This window comes from Papio anubis, chromosome 1 (assembly GCF_008728515.1).
Source record: "Papio anubis isolate 15944 chromosome 1, Panubis1.0, whole genome shotgun sequence".
NCBI classification, from domain to species: domain Eukaryota; kingdom Metazoa; phylum Chordata; class Mammalia; order Primates; family Cercopithecidae; genus Papio; species Papio anubis.
Window position 1 is genome coordinate 9,852,270 of NC_044976.1, and position 8,107 is coordinate 9,860,376.

The following is an 8,107-nucleotide window of genomic DNA, read 5'->3' on the forward strand; positions in this document are numbered from 1 at the left end:
ACCCTCTACTAAAAATACAAAAATTAGCCAGACGTGGTGGTGGGTGCCTGTAATTCCAGCTACTCGGGGGGCTGAGGTGCAAGAATCACTTGAACCCGGGAGGCAGATGTTGCATTGAGCCAAGATTATGCCACTGCACTCCAGCCTGGGTGACAGTGTAAGAGACCCTGTCTAAAAAAAAGAAAAAAAAAAAAAAGCAGCAGCATGATTCAGGCCAGGCATGGTGGCTCACGCCTGTAATCCAGACAGGATTCCAGTGAGCCTATTGGATCCAAAACAGCCTGGGTAGAGTGAGACCTCTGTCTCTACAAAACAAAATTTAAAAAACTCACCAAGCATAAAGTGCTAGGCTATGGTCCCAGCTAGTGGAAAGGCTGACGTGGCTGAGGCAGGAGGATCACTTGATCCCAGGAGGTTGAGGCTGCAGTGAGCCATGATCATGCCACTGCACTCCAGCCTGGGCAACAAAGCAAGATCCTGCCTCAAAAAATAAATAAATAGGCTGGGGCGTGGTGGCTCAGCCTGTAATCCCAGCACTTTGGGAGGCGAGGCGGAGGATCACGAGGTCAGGAGATCCAGAGACCATCCTGGCTGACGGTGAGAGCGTCTCTACTAAAAAATACAAAAAAACTTAGCGGGCAGTGGCGAGAGCCTGTAGTCCCAGCTACTCAGGAGGCTGAGGCAGGAGAATAGAAGCGTAAACTCAGGAGGTGGAGCTACGGTGAGCTGAGATCTGGCCACTGCACTCAGCCTGGGCGACAGGCAGACTCCATCTCAAAAATAAATAAATAAATAAATAAATAAATAAATAAATAAATAAATCATCGTATGTCCTAAATAAATGGGCAGGGTGAAGCTACAGTCAGCTGGGAAGCTGAAGTGGGGAGGATCACTGACCTGTGAGGTTGAGGGCTGGTGAGCCATGATCCTGCAATCCAGCCTGGGCAACAGAGTGAAACCTGTCAAAGAAGAGAGGGAGAGAGAAGGGGGAGGGAGGCGGGGAGGAAGGAAGGGAGGAAGGAAGGAAGATTTGAAATCCATTCGAGGAAGGAGTTCAGCTGGAATAGAGATAAATCTTGCCGTCCTTGCCCTGGAGAGGAAGAACCAGGTTTCTGCTGGGAACTGCTGGGCTGGCCTCCTCTGAGTCAGCCGGTGCTGCCTTGACCCAGGCATCTCATGCAGTTCTTACCTGGGGTCCACCCTCGAAGGTACATGCACAGAATTCATGGGGTGCTTGAACTTGGATGAGGAGGTGGAAATTACATCTTTTTTTTTTTTTTTTTGAATCAGAGTCTTGCTCAGTTGCCCAGGCTGGAAATGGTGTGATCTCGACTCACTGCAAGCCCCTCGGGTTCGTCATTCTCCTGCCTCAGCCACCTCTTCCGGCTAATTTTTTTTTTTTTTAGTAGAGACAGGGGTTTCACCATGTTAGCCAGGATGGTCGATCTCCTGACCTCGTGATCCACCCATTTCGGCCTCCCAAAGTGCTGGGATTATAGGAAATTGCATCTTTATTTTCAATAACTTCTACTTGAAATTTAGCATTTGTTTCCATTATGAATGTAGTCAACAAGTCATCGCATTGTTATGCTCTACGACTCTGTCCCCAACAGAAATCCCAGATATTTTCCTATCACATGACAGTTGTTATAGAGATCTCCAGATATCCCCAGATATTTCTCACTACTTTTGAATTAAGGCACTGACCCAACCCGCTGCCATTTGATGTCAAAGAAAAAAGTGCTTACAGTCAGGCGTGGTGGCTCACACCTGTAATCCCAGCACTTTAGGAAGCCAAGGCGGGTGGATCACCTGAGGTCAGGAGTTCCAGACCAGCCTGGCCAGCATGGTGAAACCCTGTCTCTACTAAAATACAAAATTAGCTGGTGGTGGCCCACGCCTGTAATCCCAGCTACTTGGGAGGCTGAGGCAGGAGAATCACTTGAACTCAGGAGGCCGAGGAGGCTGCAGTGAGCAGGGGTGCCACTGCACTCCAGCCCTATGACAGTGGTATCTGTCTCAAAAAAATAAAAATGAATAAATAAATAAATAAAGTGCTTGCATCACCTGCTGAAAAAATTTAAACAAAAATAAAAGTGCGGCGGGGAGGCAGTGGGCTCCGCGCCTGTAATCCCAGCACTTTGGGAGGCAGGCAAAGCCGGATCCGAGGTCAGGAGTCCCGAGACCATCCTGGCTGGCTGCAGTGAAACCCGTCTCTACTAAAAATACAAAAAAATTAGCAGTGGTGGTGGTAGCCTGTAGTCCCCAGCTTCTTCGGGAGGCTGAGGCAGGAGAATATGGCATGAACTCGGGATGCAGACTTGCACTGAGAGTCGAGGTCGTGCACTCTTGCGCTCCAACCTGGGCAACAAGCGAGACTCTGCCTCATAAAAAAATAAAAAATAAAAAATAAAATAAAAGTGCTAGACCAGGCCGCGGTGGCTCCACACCTGTAATCAATAGCCTGGGTAACAGGAGAAACCTTGTCTCAAAAATACAAAACTAAAAATAAAAAAAGTGCTTGCATATGACATCATCAAAAATTTATTTAATATTTTCATACTCGAGTTTTGATATAATTTTTTTTCTGTACACAAGCAGTTTTTGTGGATTTTTTTGAGACAAAGTTCGCTCTTGTTGCCTTGAGCTGGAATAATATTTGTGATCTTGACACGCAACCTCTGCCTCCCGGGTTCAAGCGATTCTCCTGCCTCAGACTGGTGGCTGGGATTACAGGCATGTACCATCACGCCCAGCTAATTTTGTATTTTTAGTAGAAACAGGGTTTCTCTATGTTGGTCAGGCTGGTCTTAAACTCCCCGACCTCAGGTGATCTGCCCGCCTTGGCCTCCCAAAGTGCTGGGAGTACAGTTGTGAGCCACCACATCCGACCTGTTTCTTTTGTTTTGTTTTTGAGACAAGGTCTTGCTCTGTCACCCAGGCCGGAGTGAAGTGATTCGATCTTGCTTCAGTGCAATCTTCAGCTCCCAGGCTCAAGCGATTCTCCCTTTAGCCTCTAAAGTAGCTAGAACTACAGGTGCACACCACCTTGACTAAAATTTTTGTAGAAATGGGGTTTCACCATGTTTCCCAGGCTGGTCTCAAACTCCTGAGCTCAAGTTATCCACCTGCCTCAATCTTCCAAAGCACTGAGATTACAGATGTGAGCCACCATGCCCGGCCTACAGGCACTTTTAAAAGTATTTTTTGGCGGTAGCGTTGGCTCCAAGCCTGTAATCCCAGCATTTGGGAGGCGAGGCTTGGATCGAGGTCAGGAGGTCGAACCATCACAACTAACACAGTGAAACCCCGTCTCTACCTCTAAAAAATACAAAAACTGGCGGGGCTGAGGTGCGGTGGCCAGATCCCAGCTACTTTCGGGAGGCTGAGGCAGGAGAATGGTGTAAACCAGGGAGGCGGAGCTTGCAGTGAGCTGAGATCCGGCCACTGTACTCCAGCCTGGGTGACGGAGCGAGACTCCATCTCAAAAAAATAAAATAAAATAAAAATAAAAATAAAATTATTTTTAATTGTGGTAAAATACACACAACATAAAATTTACCATCTTAACCATTTTCAGTGTGGTGCTCAGTGGCATTAAGCACATTCACTTTCTTGCGCAACCCTCACCACCATCCATCTCCATGACTTTTTCCATCTTACAAAACTGAAACTCTGTCCCCAGTAAACAATAACTCCCCATTCCCTGCTCTCTCCAGCCCCTGGCACCATCATTCTCCTCTCTGTTTCTAGGAATTTATTTTTTTGAAACAGAAAAACTCTAGGCTGTCACGCAGCCTAGAGTGCAACAGCATGATCTTGGCTCACCGCAACCTCTGCCTCCCGGATTCAAGCGATTCTCCTGCTTCAGCCTCCCAAGGAGCTGGGACTACAAGCACGCATCTCCATGGCCAGCTAATTTTTTTTTTTAATTTTTTTTTTTTTTTTTTTTTTGGTATTTTTAGGAGAGTTGGGGTTTTGCCATGTTGGCCAGGCTGGTCTCGAACTCCTGACCTCAGATGATCCACCTCCCTTGGCCTCCCAAAATGCTGGGATTACAGGCGTGAGCCACCGTGCACAACCAGAATTTCCTTCTTTTTCAAGGCTCATCTTTCCATTGTTTGTATACACCACATTGCATTTAGCCTTCCATCTATCAACGGACACTTGAGTTGGATATAATTGGTTTTCTTAGTAATCCCATGTATTTTATCCTATCATTTAAAACTTTATTTTGAAAAGAGGTTCCTGGTCTTCACTAGCTTGTCAGAGGGGTCCTTGTGTAATACACAAAAGGTGAAGAACTCTGGTGAGATAGACTTTAGGAAATAGGCTCAGAGTTCAGGCACTTTTTTCTTTTTTTTGAGACGGAGTCTTGCTCTGTCGCCCAGGCTGGAGTGCAATAGTGCGATCTCAGCTCACTGCAACCTCCACTTCCCGCATTCAAGACATTCTCGTGCCTCAGCCTCCTGAGTAGCTGGGATTACAGGCTTGAGCCACCACGCCCGGTTAATTTGTGTATTTTTAGTAGAGATGGGGTTTCTCCATGTTGGCCAGGCTGGTCTGGAATTCCTGACCTCAGGTGATCTGCCCACCTTGGCTTCCCAAAGTGCTGGGATTTCAGGCGTGAGCCACTGCACCCAGTCCAGAGTTCAGACACTTGCCTAGGGTCACCCAGCTGGAATTCAAGCCTGACTCAGTCAGACTCAGAGCCCACTGAACGGTATGCTTTTCCTTTCACTGCAAATGATTTAGACTCTGGCTTCTACGGGCATTTGGTTCTTTTTTTCAGATGGGTCCTCCAGAAGCATTGTGAAGGGAATGAAGATACCTCACATCCTAACACGGAAACCCAGGGGATGGATCAGTGTTTGCAGAGGAAGGTCCAGCCCTCTCTCTACTCCCATTCCTTGGGCAGCTCCCACCATGTCTGGGTCTTCCCTCTGCCTCTACTGAAGCCCCTAACGTGGACCCCAGGGCAACCGTGAGACCCAAGGGGACCCCTGAACACTAGAGGGTGGCAGCAGGACTCCCTTGTGCCCCCCAACAATGTACGTGGGCCTGCAGATCTGGAACAGTGGGGAGCATGCGCCTCGGTATGCACCCCGCCCCCATCTGTGAACATGCAACTAGCTCACTCTCACCAGACAGCTGTAAGAGAGCAGGATTCCTACACCCTGGATGGAGTCAGAGTGACGGTCACATACTTCACTCCCGAGAGAAACTTCTGGGCCTTGTAATTGCTCCAGTCTAGTAAAATGTCCCCCTGTACTGAGATCATTCATGGGTCATGGGAGACCCTCTGGAAAACATGGAAGCTCTCTAACATGACCACGTAATGATTCTTTTTCTCTTTCTCACGAGTGCAGATGGGTAAATAATAGTAGCTAATATTGACTAAGAACTTTTGACGTGCCAAACACATCAGAAAAAACTTATTTATGGCCAGGTGCAGTGGCTCACACCTGTAATCCCAGCACTTTGGGAGGCCGAGGCGGGTGGATCATCTGAGGTCAGGAGTTCGAGACCAGCCTGACCAACATGATGAAACCCCATCTCTACTAAAAATACACAAAAAAATTAGCCAGGCATGGTGGCAGGTGCCTGTAGTCCCAGCTACTTGGGAGGCTGAGGCAGGAGAATCACTTGAACCCAGCAGGTGGAGGTTGCAGCAAGCCAAGATTGTGCCACTGTATTCCAGCCTAGGCAACAAGAGTGAAATTCTGTCTCAAAAATAAATAAATAAATAAATAAATAAATAAATAAATAAATAAAATTATTTACGTATTTTTATTATTGTCTCTTTAATTTTTGATCAAAGGTCCCTGTATTAGTCCGCTTTCATGCTGCTAATAAAGATATACCCAAGACTATGCAATTTACAAAAGAAAGAGGTTTAATGGACTTACGGTTCCACGTGGCTGGGGAGGCCTCACAATCACTGTGGAAGGTGAAAGCTGTGTCTCATATGGTGGCAGACAAAAGAAGAGAGATTGTGCAGGGAAACTCCCCTTTTTAAAACCATCGGATCTCGTGAGACTTACTATCACAAGAACAGCATGGGAAGACCTGCCCCTATGATTCAATTACCTCCCACCAGGTCCCTCCCACAACATATGGGAATTCAAGATGAGATTTGGGTGGGGACACAGCCAAACCATATCAGTCCCTTACTGGTCCTACTTCCATGAGTGGCCGTGACCAGGGGAAAAGGGAGAGGGACCAGCCGGCAAGGGGAGGGACCATCTCACAACATTCCATTCATACACAGACTAGTATCAAGTCACTACTGTGGCTACGAGTTGGGAGCACAGGTAGTAGGGGTGTTGTTAAAATAAATACAGCCCCCTCCCCCAAACTGGGGTCCCTGGGGACACTTTAGTCTGCTTCAACACAAGAGGAAACAGAAGATCAAAATCGGTTTGGGGCTGGATGCAGTGGCTCACGTCTACAATCCCAGCACATTGGGAGGTTGAAGTGGGAGGATCACTTCAGCCCAGGAGTTCGAGACCAGCCTGGGCAACAGTGAAAAACCCTGTCTCTACAAAAAGTAAAACAATTAGCCAGGTGTGGTGACACATAGTCTCAGCTACTTCAGAGGCAGAGGTGGGTGGATTGCTTGAGGCTGGGAGGTCAAGGCTGCAGTGAGCTGTGGTTGCACCACTGCACTCCAGCCTGGGCAACAGAGTTAGATTCTGTCTCAAAATTAAACAACAACAACAAAAAAGTGGTTTGGGAAGGCCAGAAACATCAGGGAGGAGGCAGGAAGAAAATCCAGGTGCTGGGAAGGCCCTGGGGTGGCAGGCTGTTTGGAAGGGATTGCCTTCCCTATGCTGGGATCCCCCGCAGCACTTCAGGTTTGCCAGGAAGGGGGCAGCCTGCAACCCCCAAGGGCAGGTCTGGCGCTGCCAGATGTTCCAGGCATGGGGCTGGAGGGGACTCACAAAGGCATGCCCTCCAGGGAGATGACAGCGCCACTCCCAGCTTCTCTGCCTGGGTGCCACAGTCCTTGACCTCCTTGTAGCAGTTTGCTTGTTCATGCTTGATCCCTGTCGACTTCTTTTGGTTTTGTTTTTTTTGTTTTTTTGAGATGGAGTCTCGTTCTGTTGCCCAGGTTGGAGTGCAGTGGTGTGATCTCTGCTCACTGCAATCTCCACCTTCTGGGTTCCAGCATTTCTCTTGCCTCAGCCTCCCGACTAGCTAGGATTACAGGCACGTGCCACCACACCCAGCTAATTTTTGTATTTTTAGTAGAGACAGGGTTTCACCATGTTGGCCAGGCTGATCTTGAAGTCCTGACCTCAAGTGATCCACCCGCCTTGGCCTCCCAAAGTGCTGGGATTACAGGCGTGAGCCGCCAGGTCTGGCCCCTGTCAGCTTCTTGATGGCATCCTTAGAGCTGGCATAGATCATTTTGCCCTTAAGGAGTGCAGACTCAGGGGCCCAGAAGATAAACACCAGGTCCTCTTTGCTCTCCTTGGTTTCATGAGTTCCATCACCTCAGAGGACATAGCAGCAGTCTTTGGCAGCATCTTGGCAAAGGTGGTATAGGGGTCGTCAACAGTCCAACCCATGTCATCCACCAGGGTCTCCTTGCCCTCCTCCAGGGCGATGTTCTTCTCACCCTCACTCAGGCAGAAGAGCAGCACCGTTTTCCTGCGCTTCTTCACCTCCTCTGGCGTGGAAGATTTGCCTACCATCATGTCAGTGAACACCTTGATGACACCATCAGAGATACCCACACCAGAGGCCATGTTTTCAGAAAAGAAAAGGAGATAGCAGCCAGATGCCATGGCTCACGTCTGTAATCCCAGGTTTGGGAGGCCAAGGCAGGAGGATTGCTTGAGCCCAGAAGTTTGAGATCAGCCCAGGCAATATGGCAAGACCTGGTCTCTACAAAAAATTTAAAAAAAAAAAAAAAATTAGTCTGGCATGGTGGCATGCACCTGTAGGCCCAGCAACTTGGGAGGCTGAGAGGGGAGGATTGCTTGAGTCCAGGAGATTGAGGCTGCAGTGAACCATGTTCACGCCACTGCACTCCAACCTGAGCAACAGAGTGAGCCTGTGTCTCAAAAACAACAGCCAAAAAAAAAAAAAGAAAAGAAAA

At 48.3% G+C, this 8,107-nt stretch overlaps 1 pseudogene; it reads right to left on the reverse strand.

Moving 5' to 3' along the window:
- Window positions 1-6,638: 6,638 nt before the first annotated feature.
- LOC101012173 lies at window positions 6,639-7,844 on the reverse strand (annotated as a pseudogene).
- Between the last annotated feature and the right edge of the window lie 263 nt (window positions 7,845-8,107).